Source organism: Malaclemys terrapin, chromosome 14 (assembly GCF_027887155.1).
Source record: "Malaclemys terrapin pileata isolate rMalTer1 chromosome 14, rMalTer1.hap1, whole genome shotgun sequence".
Taxonomy (NCBI): domain Eukaryota; kingdom Metazoa; phylum Chordata; order Testudines; family Emydidae; genus Malaclemys; species Malaclemys terrapin.
Genome location: NC_071518.1, coordinates 13,068,678 through 13,087,205, shown reverse-complemented (window position 1 = coordinate 13,087,205; position 18,528 = coordinate 13,068,678). Strand labels below are relative to the sequence as shown.

The window sequence follows — 18,528 nt, the reverse complement described above, 5'->3', positions numbered from 1 at the left end:
AAAATGATTATATGAACTGACATACAACTTCTATAAATGATTCACTAGACATGCTGTCCTGTTCTAGACTCATTTTTTGATTTGTTGCAAGGCTTCTGAGTCTATTTCACAGTTTGGTGTCTGATTTTTACCAATCCTTCTTTTGAGCAGATAGTATTTTAAGTGGGAGTGCGGGGGTGAGGGGGAAATAAGATTTTTGAAACCAATGTGAAGCACTCAGGCTTGGTTGTTCAGTTGTACTGAAAAATAAGAGCATTTTATTTAAGAAGGATCTTTTTATATGGAACTTTTCTTTTTGTTTTTGGTCTGCTTTGTAGTGTTGCTATTATCTAATGCACACCAGTAGTACTAATGCAACCTTTCATGCAGCAGAGCTCTTTAAATGCAGATTAGCTGATTAAATGTTTTTTTTTTAAACTTGCTTTAATGAAATGCAAACATCAAGAAAACTTGCTTGTATATTGCTTCCACTACTTGCAGTGTCTCTTGGGGGTATGTCCTCACTGCATAGTTAACCTGGGCTTTTTACTGGTGTTTTAGCCCCCTACCATCCTCACAGAAAACCCTCTAATCTGGATTTGGGTCTGAAGACTGGGCTAATTTACCCATCTGGGGTATAGTTTAGAACCCAGACTCCAGTTTAACTCTGGATGGAATCCTCCCAATTTGCAGTGAGCATGCAAAGTTACTTGAATGCTGATGGTCCTCCAGTGCCTTCCCACAATTCCCCTGAAGGATGGACAGGGTCTCCCACAATTGACTGGGAAAGAATCCGAGCATCTCACCACAAAGAACCATGGGATATGCCCTCAGGGAGACTTGGGTGAGTCTAGAAACCAGGAGGCCATGGTAACACAGATAGGGCTTTGGTATGAGGATGCTCGCATCCAGTGTAGGCCAGTCCAGGTGCTTAGGCCTGGGTGCTGATCACCCAGAATAACTGTGTAGTGAAGATTTAGGGCTTGTCTACACCTGAAATGCTACAGCTGCTTCACTGTAGTGCTTCAATGTGGACACTATGTACCCTGATGGGAGGGTCCTGAGAGGTCGTAGCTAGGTTGACTGCTGTGTATGCTGGCTTAATTATGTTACTCAGTGGTGTGGATTTTCTTATACTCCTAAGCGACATAGCTGGGTTAACTTAACTTTTTAGTGCAGACCAGGCATAAGTCCTTCCCTCCTCAGAGGAGGAGGAAAAAGGAGATGGGGGAGTTAGGGCCTAATTCAGCACAGCCCTCAAGGAAGACAGCACTTGTCTACTCCACAGGCCCTGCAGTAGAATTGCTGCTGCTTTAAAGGCCCTGCGGAATCCAGAGGAGGGAGGTGGCACTACACCAGGGGTCGGCAACGTTCGGCACGCGGCTCGCCAGGGTAAGCACCCTAGCGGGCCGGGCCAGTTTATTTACCTGCTGACGCGGCAGGTTCGGCCGATCGCGGCCCCCGCTGGCTGCGGTTCGCCGTCCCGGGCCAATGGGGGCGGCGGGAAGCCGTGGCCAGCACATCCCTCAGTCCGCGCCGCTTCCCGCCGCCCCCATTGGCCCGGGACGGCGAACCGCGGCGAGTGGGGGCCGCGATCGGCCGAACCTGCTGTGTCAGCAGGTAAATAAACTGGCCCGGCCCGCTAGGGTGCTTACTCTGGCGAGCTGCGTGCCGAACATTGCCGACCCCTGCTGTACACTGTTCCCGCCATTGAAAGATGCCTTGTTCCCTGGTTGCCAAGTTTTTCTCCCTCTGGGATCAGCGTAGGGTAAACTACACGTTTTGTAGCTTGGATCAAGCAATTGGGGAGTGTCCAGGCCTTTACAAATGTGATGAACTACATTGCCAATTAACTCAATCTGTTCAGTGGAGTTTTTACCACCTTAAATTAATTTTATTGTGTTGGGGTGAAGGAAGGATGGAGACTTTGATCAGTAGATGGATCTTGTGCCCTCACCTGGAATTGTTACTGGATATCTAGTTGTGGGGCTAACTCTTGTAGCCTTTTTGATTGGCTTTGTGGGTTGATCAGTGCTGCTGTGAGGAACTGGGGATAGGGAGGATAATGGCGGGTATTATTTGTTTCTGCAGGTTTGGGCTTTTAGTCCTTTTGTGATTAGTAGCCTTTCAGATGTAGGCCTGGAGATAGTGGCTTTGTTCACACTGGACTTTTGTTACAAAAGCTTTTGTCGTTCAGGGGTGTGAAAAAAACACCTCCCCAAACCACAAAAGTTTTGCTGCCAAAAAGCACCAGTGTGAACAGTGCTTTGTCGGCAGGAGAGTGTCTCCCATCCATGATAAGATCATTTTCTAATCAAGACCTGGCTATTTTGGAGATGATTGCAGGAGTGTGCATACAAAATTGGAGACACATGCATACACAAAGGTCAGGAAGTCTGGGTCTGTGTTCCGGTAAGCGTATACCAGTCTTTATTTTTCATGTAATTACTCCATTTCTCAAACTCTGTGTGCCTACTAGGTAATGCTTCATTGCTATGGAAGCAGAGATGTAAGCAGTGAGAGAGACCTAATATGTTATCAAATTAATTTCTCTAATAATGCAACTGAGTTCGCCACTTTGTCTGCTAGTGTTCTGAGAATCCTAGTTTTAAATGTCCTAAAAAATGGGGGTTTCTTCCACTTCTGTGGAAAGAGACTGTTCCACAGCTTCATACATTTCACTTTTGGGGATGCAACCTGAAGGAGTCCTTTCTTAGTTTCATAGCGTTACTTTGGCTCCAACAGAATTTATTTATTCTGTAGTGCAGGGACTGACTCCAACATTGCAGCTCTTAAGCTTCGTACCAGCTGAGGACGTGTCCTGCATGTCTTTTAAGATGCATAATAGTAGAGTGCTTGAGAGGCCCACAGTGTGGGGGCATGTGGTTGTTCAGGGCACTTTGGGGCCAGGAAAAAGGGGTAAATTGTGTGGATAAGGGCTTCAAGACAGGCCTTGTGGAGTTCTAAATTCCACAGATCTGAGGTTCCTGTTCTGATGACTCTTACGAAGTTAGAAATTACCATTCATAGGTCAAAGTGTATTTTTAACGACTGAAAATAGTGGGAAGCAAACTGGCTTTTTAAAACTGATTTAATCATATAAAGTGTTAATTACAAAGGTAAGGACCTTTTTTGTTTTAAAATGTGATTAAACTGCTATCATCCTTTTAAATGAAATTTTGTTGCCTAAGGTTTAGCTTACATTAAAGGATTATTTGAACGTATCTTTTTTTTTCTTTATGTAACTTAATTTATTTGAATACTAGGTATTGCTTTATTTTACATGTGGCTCTTATGTTGTGATTGTTATAGTCCATAACAGTTAATGAGTAAATTGCATTAATCAGAAAAGTTCTTTTATGAGGTAGACTAGAAATGGTATCCGATTTTTCATATTGCTTTTCTCATGTCCGTTTTGATGAATCTATTTATTACTTCTGTAATGAGTAGTACACACGGTTGGTTAGCCAAGTTATTGAACTTTATCAACCTTGGCTGAAATTCACAATGCATGCCAAACTTCTTGTAACATGTAAGAAATTACATCTTGGCTAAAAGGTTCAATAATGATTACTCTTGTAATGGAATCTTTTCACAAAGAATGGGATTTAACTGTATGCCTATGCTTTTTAAAATTCATTCTAACACTGAAATAACATGCCTGTAGATTGAATTAATTCATTTATGATACACAATCACATTTAAGAATGTGTTCAATTATCTATTATGAAAGGGTTAAAAAGACTTGTCTATGTGCCTTGGAGGAACTGGATCTTTCTTGTCAAATGTCTTTGAAAATATTTGACTTGGAAAGGTTTTTCTGCTTATAAACGTTAATATAATAATAATATCTTTCATGGGATGTGGAGATGGAAAAGATCTTTTTGATGATTCAATCCATCTCTCTACCAGAGCAGGATTTATTTCAATAGCACTACAGCATCATGGATGTCTGAGTGACCTTAGCTGTGCATTTTAGAGTTGGTTAGGAATTTTCCATCAGAATGATTTTCTAACAAAAAAAATTGACATTTTCCATGGAAAAATCCCAGTTTTGCTTAATACACCTCTACCCCGATATAACACGACCCGATATAACATGAATTTGGATATAATGTAGTAAAGTAGTGCTCTGGGGGGGCGGGGCTGCGCATTCCGGTGGATCAAAGCAAGTTCGATATAACGCGGTTTCACCTATAAAGTGATAAGATTTTTCTTTTGGGCTCCCGAGGACAGTGTTATATTGGGGTAGAGGTGTAATTTCAATGTTTTACTGGGCAAGTGGAAATTTTGTGACTTCCTGGCTGCTTGCCTAAAAGACTCTTGTCACTTTTTTTTTTTTTTCTGCCTGCAGGAAGAAAGTGGAATTGAGAATGGCCTTCAGGCAGGCAGCCAAAAAATTCCACTTATGGTTCTCCTAGGACAGGATCTTTCTGGAAAACCCTTCCCTAGAAAATATTTCATGTTTTTGAATTTTCATCCCATTCAGGGCAAAATTTGTTTTTCAAAAACACAAAATTTTTCTTGAAGGGATTTTCATTTTCTGGCCAACTGAAGGGCATTTGGATTCTCTGCAATGCTTGCGATTTCTTAAGTAAAACAGTAACTATTGATTTACAGGCTTCTTATGTTCTTAGAAAACAAATATTAAGAACAGCCATACTAGGCCAGACCAATGGTCCATGTAGCCCAGTATCCTGTCTTCGAACAGTGGCCAATACCAGGTGCTTCAGAGAGAGAACAGAACGGGCAATCATCAAGTGATCCATCCCCTGTTACCCATTCCCAGCTTCTGGCAAACAGAGGCTAGGGACTCTTCAAAGCATGGTTTTGCATTCCTGTACATTCTGGCTAATAGCCAGTGATGGACCTCTCCTCCATGAATTCATCTAGTTCTTTTTTGAACGCTGTTATAGTCTTGGCCTTCACAACGTCTTTTTGCAAAGAGTTCCACAGCTTGACTGCGTTGTGTGAAGAAATACTTCCCTTTGTTCATTTTAAACCTGCTGCCTATTAACTTCATTTTGTGACCCTTAGCTCTTCTGTTATGAGGAGTAAATAACACTTCCTTATTCACTTTCGTCACACCAGTCATGATTTTATAGACCTCTATCATATCCCCCCTTAGTCGTCTCTGTTCCAAGCTGAAAAGTCCCAGTCTTATTAATCTCTCCGCATATTGAAGCTGTGCCATATCCCTAATCATTTTTGCGGTTGCCCTTTTCTGTACCTTTTCCAATTCCAATATATCTTTTTTGAGATGGGGCGATCACATCTGCATGCAGTATTCAAAATGTTGGTGTGCCATGGATGTATATAGAGACAATATGATATTTTCTATCCTATTATCTATCCCTTTCTTAATGATGCCCAACGTTCTGTTAACTTGTTGACTGCCACTGCTCATTGTGTGGATGTTTTCAGAGAACTATCCACAATGACTCCAAGATCTTTTTTGAGTGCTAATAGCTAACTTAGACCCCATCATTTTACATGTATAGTTGGGATGATGTTTTCCAATGTGCATTACTTTGCATTTATCATTTCTAAGGAAATGATACTCTCCTCGAGGGATTTTTGACTGAAGTAAATGATAGGTCCTTTCAACTCTAACTTTCAGCTTTAACCTTTTTTTTTTTTCCCCATGGGAATTCCCTTTTAGGTTTTTTTTAAAACCATCAGCTCATCTGTCGGCATCTGCAGGAAAAAGGCTCCCTCTAAACTCTGCAGGAGACCTAAACTGCTCACAAGGGACCAACTCAGAGATTGGCTTCTTTGGAGTTTAGAAGCTCAAATCTGTAGGAGCACAGCTCCTAACTCTTCTTCAGTGGTGTTAAGAGCTCTTCGAGAGAAGGGGTAAAGTCTTGATGCCATTGAAATCAATGGCAAAACTGCTATTGAATTCAAAGGGGCCAGAATTCAGAATTTCACCAAAGTGCATATAGTATCTAGAGAAAATAGATCCATTAACAGATGTAAAGGGATGAACTTAATGGCTGAGGATACTCAAACCCTCTGAACTGTTTTTTTTTTTAAAGACTAATATTTGCTATGTTCCTTTTCATCCATTTGTTTTTGATTCTCTTTCAAAATCAAATTTCTTTGAAGACTTACATTTTAAAATTTGTATTGCTTATATGGCTCATGGTTTAGTTATCCTCTGCACAATAAGCAATTTTTCCTTTTAATATTTGTTCCATTATTTTGCTAGGGATAAAAGCTCTTTTGACAATTTTAATTTTTTATCCTTCTGCTGTCTTTCTCTTTCTCTGCAAGCTGAAACTGAATATTTGTTTGTTTACTTCTCCCTTTTCCATTTACAGTAGAGGTGTTTCTTTTTAAACCTCAGACTTTTGCATAGCCCCTTGTGCTGATTCTTAATTCTTCTGTTCCCTTCTTCCTTGCACATTGTCTTGTAACTAGTTACACCTTTTCGAATTTCACTCCTGCCTTCTACAGAGTGACTTTTAATACTTCTCCTGGTTGTACTGAACAAACTTAATTCCACCAAAACTTGTTTTCCTGAAATCTCAACATGTTGCATGTTGTGATTCCTTTCCACTCTCCCTGTTGAATTCAATTATCTGGTCACTGGTTGTAAGTTGCTATTCTTGATCAATTCTTCCTTGCCACTAAGAAATAGACCAGGATAGTTACAATGTGGATCATAACATTGTTTTGTGTGTAATTGTGTAATTATGATGCTTGTCTGTCTATACTTGTTTAAAATCTTCCATGTGCACTGAGGCTTAGCATACCAAGAGTTACTTCAAAATTTTTCCATTCTTACAGTCATTTATCCCGGTTGTTTTCAGGAGGTATCTTTTGAGTCATTTCTTGTCAAATAACTTCACCACCACACTTATCATCAAATGCTAGCTCCCTAGCATGGTAGATGCTTTTGTAGCACAGTTATTGCATTTCTTCCTTCCTTTCTGTCCCTTCTGCATAGAAAACATCCATTAGTAATGACTGAAGCTGGGTGAAATATCTGTAAATATAGATATTTTTGTCTAAATTTATCAGCTTTCAAGTTCATGAGAAATTGGGAAAAGGTTCTGAAATTTAAAAAAAAATAGTGAAATTGTGTGAAATAGTTTTACCCTCTGATTGTGATCAATCAAAGTTATTTTTGTGCAAATATTCATTCTTGTGAATTTTGAAAAAGCTGCTGGATAAGTATATTGGTCTCTGCCTGTCCAAAAAATCTCTCAACAAAGCTAGAGTCTAGTGGATTTCACACAGGGCTGGGAGCCATAAGTGTTTATGGCACTGAACGTTTGATGAAGTAAGTTGTTATCCTTATTTTACACATGGGCAGTTAATACTTCCAGAAACTGACTTGCCTAAAGTCAGAGTAAGTCTGTATTAGCATTAGGACTACAGTTCCACTACAGGATGTAAATAACTTCCATTCACTCCAATGGGAGTTACTTTTATCCTGTACTGAGAGCAGAAGTTGAATGGCACCAGTTTATGGCAGTTTGTAAAGTTGGTGCTTCCCCAACTCTTAATGAGTGTTAAGAAAGCCTTCAGGAAAGATGCACTGGGTATTCATCTGGGTCGTCACCCAATCTGAACTGTTGCTTTGAAAAACTTTGAATTGACTTTAGTCATGAAAATGGATGTTAACTCTGAAGGCCAAAGATGACACATGTCAACATTAACTATTTCATATTTGGTTGAAGCATGCAATTAAGGAGTGATGAACATGCACACAATCTACTGTGTGTGACAGCTCATTTTAGAGTCTAGAGGGATGGAGCTAGAATTACAGGCTGAGTTTGGGAAAAGATCACCATTTCCCCTCTCAGAGACCTGCCAGTCTTATCTCTGATCAGAATAAAACCCCAGATCTCCTGGGTCTATTTCCTATATGTAATCACCTAAACTACACTCTGTTCCAGTCAAATCCCTTGAACTTTAGTGGGTGAAATGTTTAAAGGCACTAAGGACAGTCAGATGTCTGTTTATCATTAGAAACTAATGGGAATTAGGAGCCTAACTTACATTTGTGTCTTGGAAAACAGATACTGAGAGAAATTCTTAAATCAATGGAGGAAAAATAATTAGCAAGGCAATGTCTGAAAGTAGAGAGGATTTAAGATCTGAGGTGGCAGGTACTGATACGTAAGTATTGTTGACCTGTTTTTACACACTTAAGAAACTGAGGTTGAGTGTTCCTGACCTGGTGAACCCTATGGTCCAGCAAACTGGCTATAGGAGTTGGGCAGCTTAGATTCTATGCAACCTTTCATTGTTTTAACCTCTGATCCTCTATTTCTTCACCTGAAAAATAGCTTACCTATTTCATAGGGGTGTGACAAAACCTCACTTTGTTAATACTTTGCACTACAGAAACATAGTCACTGGCGGAGTTGGAACTAGAATACAGGACCTAATAGCTTTTGGCCAATATGTCTCTCTTTCTAAATGCAATTGCTTCTCCACCAGCTTTCAGAATTCGGAGGTGTAAATTTTCATATGAAAAAGCATTTTTGGATCTTGCATAACAAAATTGCACAGAAGGAATTGGCTAAAAATTTCATACTTACATAAAAAATTGTCAACAAGTATGTCTAGTTCCAGTACTGACTGACTTTCCACAGGTGAGAATCTTTCCACTGAGGCTTTGTCTACACTGATGGATTGCCTGATTCCAACCGCTAGTGCCAGACACTGGTGTAGCTGCTTTTACGTAAACCTCACGTTTAGAGATGCAAGCTGAAATTTGCCCCACTGCTTGAAACTGAGGCAGAGAAGGTCTCAGTTTCAGACATGGCACTAGGTTATATCATTTAAAGACTTCTAATTCTTGCTTGTTTCCCATGGTCCTTGCATTTGTGTACAGATGCTATATGTTAATACTCTTCTTATTCTTCATCTTTTGTTTCAGAACAACTCCATCTCCTGCCTTACTTTGTATGTTGGAACCACATGATGGATCATTTGAGTTACATAACCGCTCCCCTTCTCCCTCTTTCCTATGTAGTTAAAAGCATGTCAAAAAGGTCTTCCAGTTTTGAACCCGGGAGGCCGATACCCATTCTATTTTAAATGGAGCCCATCTAATCCAAAGAGGCTGTGATTGTAAAAGGTGTTCCAATGGTGTGTGAATCCCCAAACCTTCACACTCCAGCCTCCTCCATTGGTCGCTCTTCAGTGTCAATCTTTGTTTGTTTGCACCTGAAGAATCTTTGAAAAGATGAACTGCAACATGCCAGTATTAAATTCTCTTCCCAGGTCCTGAAGTGATTCATGACTGTATTTAAAATCTTCCTTTGTTGGTTAATTAAACTAATCACGTTCATCTCACATTTTCCCCAAGAAGACAGAGGAGGGCATGCAGAAGACTGGCAAAAACTGAACAAATTTGTGTTTCATCCTTTTGTCACTCTTGTTTCTGTAATATAGATTGTAAGCTCTTCAGGGCAGGACCCTGTCTTATATGCCTGTAAAATACCTAGCACAGTTTTTAGACCACTACAGTGTTTGTGTAAATAAATAATAATAAATATTAAATTTGTTTAAGAAAATGGGTTTGGTCAAATTTTATGCAAGTAGAGCTCACAAGTTTTCTATAAAACTCGGAATATCATGAAAAAAACTTGCAGGATAGTGCTTGCAGTATCCAGCTCTCTTTAGCCGGCAGCACAGTATGTCTTTTAATTATTCTGTCTTAGATAAAATATTCCTTTTTAATTTTATTAAATTTACTTCTCATATTAACATTTTGCGATTGTACTTGCCAAAAGGAGATTTAAAACATGCAGCTAATTTTTTTTTTTTTTTTTTTTTTTTTTTTTAAAGAATGCTTAATTAGGACTCTTCTCAGCAGTGGAGAACCCTCTGATACTGTTGGCTCACAGGAGGTCTGTTCAAAAATGTTTGCACTCAAAAAAGAAACTGGAGACATTTTGGCTGCCTTCCCTGTTTTGCTTTAGAGTGAAAATTCTGGTGTTTGATTTGAAATTATCACTGAGAGGAAAAGCCATTTTAGGTGTGGCAAACTGCCCTTTCTTCTATCTAATCTCCCGCCTTCTCCCCTCTCCCCCACCCCACGTGCATGTGCACTTTATAGGAAAACTATACAAGGTCCAATCAAGAACAACTTTATAAACCAAACCAGTCTCTGGGTCCTACACAGACCACCTCAGGAAGCTGAGTGGACTTTCAAAACAGGTAAGACAGACCTATTAGTTTGGGGAAAAGGGATCCCACTCACCCTGAACAACCAGTGTTCTTCATGCCTGTCCCTTGTACAATTTTTTTGGCGTGAGTGGGTGGGAGGAATAGAAAGGGGGGAACAGAAATAAATCATTTAGTGCACAGTATGGCTAACAATCCCCCAACACCAATATTTCACAAAATGAAAAGCTTTGAACAGCTGTTGCTAATGGCAGTTCTGAGTGGTTACGACAGGTCCGAAGCAGAGTTTCTTGCTACTAATGTCAGGTGGATTCTTTTATGTATTTTTTTTCACTGTTACTGTGAGTTTTCCTGGCATAGTTTTTACAATTATTTGGAGTAAAAGAGACTGAAGCATTACAGATACTTTAAGTAACACACTAAAACATTTATTCTCCCCTCCTGATTTTGTGTCCTTGGAAGGTGTGAAAGTAACAGCACTCCTAAGCAGGCTAGGTTTATTAATACTTATGATCAGTTGTCAATGGGCAGCTAAGTCTTCAAAGGCTGCCTGACAAAGAAAACATGAACCATTGTAGAGTCATCTTTGTCAAGTTTGACTACCATCATGGGTCTGATCCTCCTCTTACTGAAGTCAATGTGAGCAGGGTTCTCCTCTTCTTTTGAATATAGGTTTTCGTTATGGTCAAGAATTATTCTTTTCTTTACCATCTAAAGATTAGGTTTACAACCTATTTGTGGCATAGCAATATGTTTCCACTGCCTATTACAGCTGTAAGTATATGAATTTCAGAATAAACAGGCATATGCTAATTTCATCCAATATATTTGTCTAAGAAAATCAATCCAAATAAAATTGGGGAATATGGGTAACACTATTTTTTTAAACAATAAGTAATTTTTTATTTTAATGTTACAGGCTCAGATTTTAAAAATTGCACATGTGCTTGCAGTTTTATGATCATGTCGTCATAACTATGTGTAGATGTCCCTCTTTGATGTGTAGCTTGTCATTTATGCCTAGCTACCTTGAAGTTGTATGCTCAATTCGTACATTCAAAGGCACATGGGAGAAAACCTGGGCTACAGTGTTTAAAAGAACGAAACACTACAAAGACAAAAGAAGTAAATAAAACACAGTGCAAATGAAATATTAGTCCACATGTTTTTATGAGAATTTATTAACCAAATATAAAATGGAGTGCCCAATTCAGATATTTTTCTTTTAAATATAAAGAATGATTTGTGTCTACAGACGACTGGCTTCCTTGCTGAAAGCCAAACTCTCTCATGTAAAGACAACCAAAAGAAAGCATGAACTTGGCCCATGCTTAAAACACTGAGGAGATTATAAAGTTCAAATAGATCATGACTTGGTTGCAAATATGAAATTGTTCAAAGGTTAGTGAAAACTTGTGTAAATGTCTACAAGGGATTGGTAGTAACATGACACCATAAGCGGTAACTAGTGTGGCCGTGGTGCCACATGCTGTAGACAATTGGAATATTTAAGCACAATCTATCCTTTTAGAGGCATGCCCTACCACTGGACAGAATAAGGGAGTAAAAAGTTCAACAAAGAAAGGCTGAGATTTTTGAAAGCCGTTTATGCTATTTTGATGCGTCTTCCATTTTAATGGAAGAAGTGTGTCTAAATCCCTTAGACTACTTAGGAAGATCTTAACCAACATGTCTATTATAAGCCAAAGAGTAGGTATCAAGGATCAAACTGGGACTGTGTTGAAAAGAGTTAGATACTCCAAGTTAGTCTCCCACCGCACCCCATAGTCTACTGGTCACATAAACAAATGCCTAATGGGGACCATCCTCATTAACTGAAAAAGCGCTGCTCAAAAGGTCATCTACAAGTCTGTATTAAACTCAGATTTTGGTTCAGTAACTAATACTTGGTTATAATCTGATTATATTTTAAGTAATGTATATATCAAGATTTTTCTTAGATTATAACACTTTTTTTTTTCTGGGTGTGTCCCAAGCCTTTGTGTTTTGAGGCAGACACCCAGCATGAAAAACTTTGGCCTGAATGGTTAGTTTCAGAACACTATAAGCAAGCAGAAAACAGGGTCTTATTATGGGAAGTGTCTGGTAACCCTAACTATAGGTGGCACTTCAAGATTTTCCTGTAATGGAGTGCCTGTCACAATGGGGCTCATCCTGATGGGAACCTCTGGCTGCTACTGCAAGATATTTCTATTGAATAAGAGCAATTTACAATATAAAGCTAGGAAATGCAAGTTCACATATGTTAATAAGCAATAGTTTTTAATAATCATTGACCCAAGATTTATAACATTTTTAAAGGGTAAATCTGATCAGCTATTGGAGTTCTACCTGGGTAGGTGTGTGTCATAACTGCATAGATTTGTTCATGTAAAACAACTGTTTTGTTGTCTCATAAGGTGGTAGGACTTTTCAGAAAGTGTAATTACACTAAATATCAATTTTTGACTGGCTGAAGGCATTTGACTCTAATCTTGCAGTCCATCTACTGGATAGCTCTGATGTAATTGTAATATTGTGTTTGCTGTACAGTAAAAGATAGATTAAACTTTCTTTGGTTCATTTGGTTCATTTGCTAATTTTCCACAGGAAAAACAAATGAATCAGTTAGATACTTAAGTTTTCTATTTTTATAGTTTACAATATATTTGATCTAAGAAAATGCTTTTGTATTTGTTGAAAGAAGATGGTCTTCCTTTCACATTAAATACATATTTTTAATTTTGTCACCTACTCAAATAAATGTATATGTAAAATAATTACTTTGTTTTGTTTAGAACACGATGTTAAACTGAACAAAAAAGTGTAATAACGTGAAACTGTTTCTTTTATTTTAACATTGGTTGGATGGAAAACAGAACCAACACATTAGTCATCCTAATTCATTTTGGTTGGCTTTATCCATAACTCTTGAATCCAAGAACAACAAAATTGTCCATTTTTTTCACTCACACAGAGAGGCAGGATATATCTTAAGTTTAACATCAAACTTTGCAATGAAAATCATTGTCTAAAGTTAGTGTTAGCAAAGTGAACAAATAATATCAAAATACTTGATACAGCTTGCTCTTTCTAAAGTCTTGAAAAAGTTTTTAAAAAACATGACGTTCAGATTGCTTGATTTACGTTTAGTGTGACTCAATCAAATTTCTGGAGCTGAATTACCTTTCTTCAATATTGAGATTCAAAAGGAACAACAATTAGTTCCCAAACATTGCAGTCTATGTGTATGAAATTGTTCATCACTTATTTTTGGACTCTGAAAAGTCAGAAGGAAGTGCATGTAACTTTGACATATATTTTGTAGTGGTTTGGAAATTGTTACATGGAGAATACTGTCTGGATTTATCAAGATCTCCAAGAAGAAGCTGCAGGTATTTCAAGCCACCTCCAAGAAGCAGAAATCTGTTGTCATGGCACAGGAGACTGTTTTTCTTTGTTCTCCAGTGCAAGAAACCTGAGTGTTAATTTCGATGGTCAATGACTCCTTGTAGTCTCGGCTTATGGTACAGGATTTAAAAAACTCATGTTTCTAGCATTATGATGTCCATTATAAAATGGAGCAAAGAAGTTTCTCAGCCTTAAAAATACTTGCAAGATGTTGATCTTGTGGCATGGGACAGGCTGAGTTTATTCAAAATGAAAGATCTGATTTATTGTGTAACACCAACTTACCATGGCTAGCAAGGAAAACCTTAGCTGAAATCTATTGCCTACTCCTAAATAATAAATGATCAAGTTGCTAGGATTTGTGATTTCATCGCAAAACTCAGCTTTAAAGGGAGCTCAGTGTACATCAGTCCTGTACCAGAACTTCCTGCGTTTGGAATGCTTGGATTTGCCTTATTTATTCTAGTGAAGGAGTGTTTACAAGGACGGCTTGATTATTCAGTGCTCATCTTTGTTGGTGCTTAGTTCCTACTTTGTGTTAAAATTATCCCAGTGATGCATCTATACAAGAACCAAGTCATTTTACCTTTGCTGCATGTAGTGCAGTTGACAAGGGTCTAGAAATTGTTGTGTATGAGGCAGTCTGGACCCTTGGTATAGAACTTGGGACTGGAAATCGGGAGACTGGGGTCCATTCCTACTTGTAATGATGACTTGTTAAATGATCTTGAGCAGGTGCTTAATCTTTGTGTGCCTCGCTGTCTCCCTTGCAGAAATAGGGTTATACCACCTTTTGTAAACATCTGTGAATGAAAGGTACAGAATAAGTGCAAAGTATTATTTGAAGGGGTGTATGTAATGCCTATAGTAAAGGTTCCACTAGTGTTTCATTTTTAAGGTGTCATTTTGATCTGATCTTTTCTTCCCAAAAAATAAATGTGGCAGGTTTGTTTATGGCCCAAGAACCCTTCCCCCGCCCCCCGGTTAAGTTCTAACAGTACTAATAAAGGTTGGGTGTCTGAATCTTTTTCTCTTTAAGTTGCAAATATGCTTATCTTGATTAGCTCTAGTTCCATAGTGGAACAGTAAGTTAAATCTTTAAATTTGGCTGGGAGATGGAGGTTCTGTTGCAGACATACCTTGCGTGGTCTTGTAAAAATTTGCTATAGTTTATCAAAATTTTTGAGGTTTTAAAAGGTACTTTGTGGGTACACACTAGCCTCTGTAAAGCGAAGTCCTAGCTGATTGCCAACGTTCTGTTGGTTCTGTGCATGTGTGCATAGCACAAGAAAATTCATAGGGAGTATTATTTTTATTTGTATTGGAGTAGTGCCTCAGAGCCCCAGTAATGGACCAGGACCCCTTTATGCACTAGACATATAAACACAGAACAAAAAGGCTGTTTCTCCCTCAAAAATTTTACAATCTAAGTAAAAAGTGTAATAAATGTCTCTATGCTGAGTTAGAGGCAGGGTCAGAAAGGAGACCTACTTCTGATGAAAGCACCAACAACATGGTGACACACAGAGCTGGATAAAGGGGTCCTGTGCTACATTCCCTCCCTAAAGTGCCTCTTTGCTCAGAGGAAGGCCCACTGGACTGACTTTGTGTGAATAATACACATTACCAGAGTTGAAACTTGTACGGGGAGCCATATGGTCCTGAAGTTGCAGTTCAAATGGCCTGTATGGATCAGTAAGGAGTTGGAAAAGTTGCTATTTTCATAGTGTACACTTATATCAAGAACGTTTCTCTTCATGGCTGATGTTTTAGATTGCATTATTAGTAAAAGCTACTGATTTTTATTTTTATAGATTCATAGATTATAAAGCCAGAAGGGACCATTTTGATCAACTAATCTGACCTCCTGCATATCACAGGCAATAGGACTTCCCTGAATTAACTCCTGTTCTAACTAAACCATGTCCCTTAAAAAAACATTTCATCTTGATTTTAAAATGACCAGTGATTGAGAATCCACCATAACCCTTGGTACTTTGTTCCAACCTTTATTTACCCTCGTTCTAAAAAATTTGCACCTTTATTTCCAGTCTGAATGCTTGTCTACATGGCAAGTTTACTGCACAGCAAGACAGAAAGAAATTATACTTTCAACTACCAGTGCTGTTCTTTTGGAAATACTTAAATTATGTAAGAGTAATATTGAAGAAGATTCTTCTTAACCTCCTTGTATTTAGAAGAAAAATATAATATTCTAGAAGATGGTCTGATTCATTCTGAAGATTAGGAGCTTATTGGGCTGTACAAATGGGGACCCTTGTGACAGATCGGTTTGCTTCAAGTCAGAAAGGAAACCTGAAAGTCTTAAGGAACAGAGAAATACAGACCATAGCAGTGAAAAGAGAACCAAACGCAGCTGTGAAAACAATATAAGTTTAGTAATATAATATGTTCATGCTTACAAAGTCAAAGTTGGTTTCTGCTATTGTAGAGGCTATAAGTAACCCATCAGAGTGTAAAAGGGAAGAAACATGCATACCACACAGAAACAGGCTAACACTTTTCACTTCCAATCCTACAGACCATTTTAGTTCACTTAGTCAAACTTGTTGCTTTTACTCTATTATAGGAGGAAAGCATCTCTCTTTTGCCGTTTCTATTAGTTTGTTATTTTTACATTTAAACCACCTGTAACATAGGGCTCAATAAAACTCGTGAAGGTTCTAAATCTAAAATAAAATACATTGCAAGGATTTATAATCTCAAGGCTTTGAGAGTACTATTACAGGGTGAGGGAAAGTCAAAAGCTGTTTTTGGAGAACTTTCAAAAAGTTTTAGGCTTTTAGTCTGGGGAGATTGGAGAGGAAGGCTGGATATCTTCTTTGTGGATGTTTTGTAGTTGATGTCTGGGAAACAAGTTCTCTGAATATGGGGAAGGTCTCCAGACACCTGGTCCTAGGTATTCATGGGTGGTTGTGTGAGCATTCCGAAAAGTTGAAACAGAATCACTACTATTTAGCATATTTTAGCTTTCACCTTTTCTCTTCTTTAATTCTTTTATCTCTGTATTGGGTAAGACTTAGTTCTTATGGATACTTAGAGTAAGGACGCATTTTAAATTGCTTAAACATCTGGTTCAAGTTCGTCATCATTAGTTTGTGGGATATTGTGTAACTAAATTATGCTCCATTCTCTGTAAGGTTGCTGGTTTGATTTAAAGCAGACCTACTTTTCTATCCACTAAGTGAATGCTATCTTGATTGTAAGCATTCACTTACAAGCGAGCATCCTATCAGGGTGTGAAAGGGTATGAAGAAAGTGTAAGGACTACTAGTTGTTTAGTAAGAGAGAACTTGTTCTTTGGAAGCTGGCTGCTTGGATCATGGGTCCAGGAGTTCCAGTGGGGGGGAACCATGACACCTCCCAATAAAAAAAAAACCCTGACATACTGGCCCTGTAAAATGGTAGCAGAGCAACATGCTACCGTAAAGAAGACCAATGTGGAAGAGCAATCTCAGGATGTTTGTTACCAAGTTCCCTCAGTTGATTAAAGTTCTGTTTATGCCATCCTGTTGACTGTTCTATGGAGGATGGTGCTTATCTGATAGAAGCAATATTCTCAGTTAGGTGTAAATCAACATTGCACCGTTGGATTGAATAGAGTTATGCTGACTTACACTAACTGAATCTAGCCCAGTGATGGTAGTCAACAACTAGCAAGATGGGTACAGTGAGTATACAGGGGAAAATCATGGCCTCAAGAAGAAGAATCATGAAACCTAGGACTCTAACATGTTACCCCTCAGGTGAGGTTATGTGTAGTGAAGGAGAGGTACTGAAGAGGCTTCCCCTCCATTCAGAATGACAAGGTATGTCTACACCACAATAAAATACCTATGGCTGGCCCGTGTCAGCTGGCTTGGTCTTCAGGGCTATAAAATTGCAGTGTAGACATCTGGGCCTGGGATGGAGCCTGGATTCTTGGACCCTCCCCCCCGCCCTCGCAGAATCCCAGAGCCCAGGCTCCCTCCCAAGGCTAATTGTCAACACTGCCCTGTGAGCCTGAGTCAGTTGACATGGACCAGTCACAGGTCTTTTATTGCAGTGTAGACATATCCCGGGTGACACAAAAATAGTAGTAAGTTCACCCAAGCTGCAGTGAAAACCTTTTTTTAAATCAGTAAGAATAAGGTCATGTCCTGAATGCACTACTAGAATTGTCTTAACCAGACCATATTTTCCCTAACTTTAATATGAAGGAGAATAAAATATTAAGGATTAGATGAAAAAAGCCTTCTAATTTATAGGTGGAGTGCTTTAAAGTTCTATAGCCAATCCGGAGCAGTTACACTTTTTGTTTGTTTTGTTACCAACCCGTTCGGTCAGCCTTTGGTAAAGAGAACTGTGCCATAATGTTTGTCTTCATGTATTTCTCATTGTTATTCTTAAACAGGATTGTCACTTGAGGGTCAGATTAGAGCTCATTCAACCAGAGCAGTGGCAGCAATAGTAGCCAGCCTCAGGTCAGTCTTGCCTCTTGAGATTTTCAGGGCAGTCACTTGGAATTTATTGTATAGTTTTACAAAACATTATTGCCTCAACATTGTATTGCATAGAGAATTTAAATGCAGTGTGGTTGTACCTCAACGTGGATTCCTTTTGAGCGCACAATTCTCCTTGCCATATTTTGGGAAATATCTTTTTCTTATCCCGTGTAGTAATTTTGTTTTGTAAGTAATTATATTCTTAATATGTATATATATTTATTTTTTAAAAATGTACTGCATATTTTTGCAAGTGGTTTATTTCCTCTTGTAAAAAGAAAAGTCACTATTAACTTATGTTAATGCAGTATATTTAAATTCTGTTAGGGGTATTCTCTTAGTTTTGTAACATCAGAGCAGGCCACTCTGATTTGTACTAGGCAGCAAATGACAGAGAGTCAAAGGTGCTGCAAATATTGATGTAACACCTCTGTTTCACCCCAATTCTTCCTGCCAATACTCTTTTGCTTATGACATCAGTATT

At 38.6% G+C, this 18,528-nt stretch overlaps 1 protein-coding gene across 2 annotated transcripts in view; it reads left to right on the top strand.

Annotated features, from left to right (window-relative positions):
• Positions 1 to 18,528, top strand: part of WWOX (WW domain containing oxidoreductase) — a 680,961-nt gene that overhangs the window by 24,350 nt on the left and 638,083 nt on the right. The window lies entirely within an intron of this gene.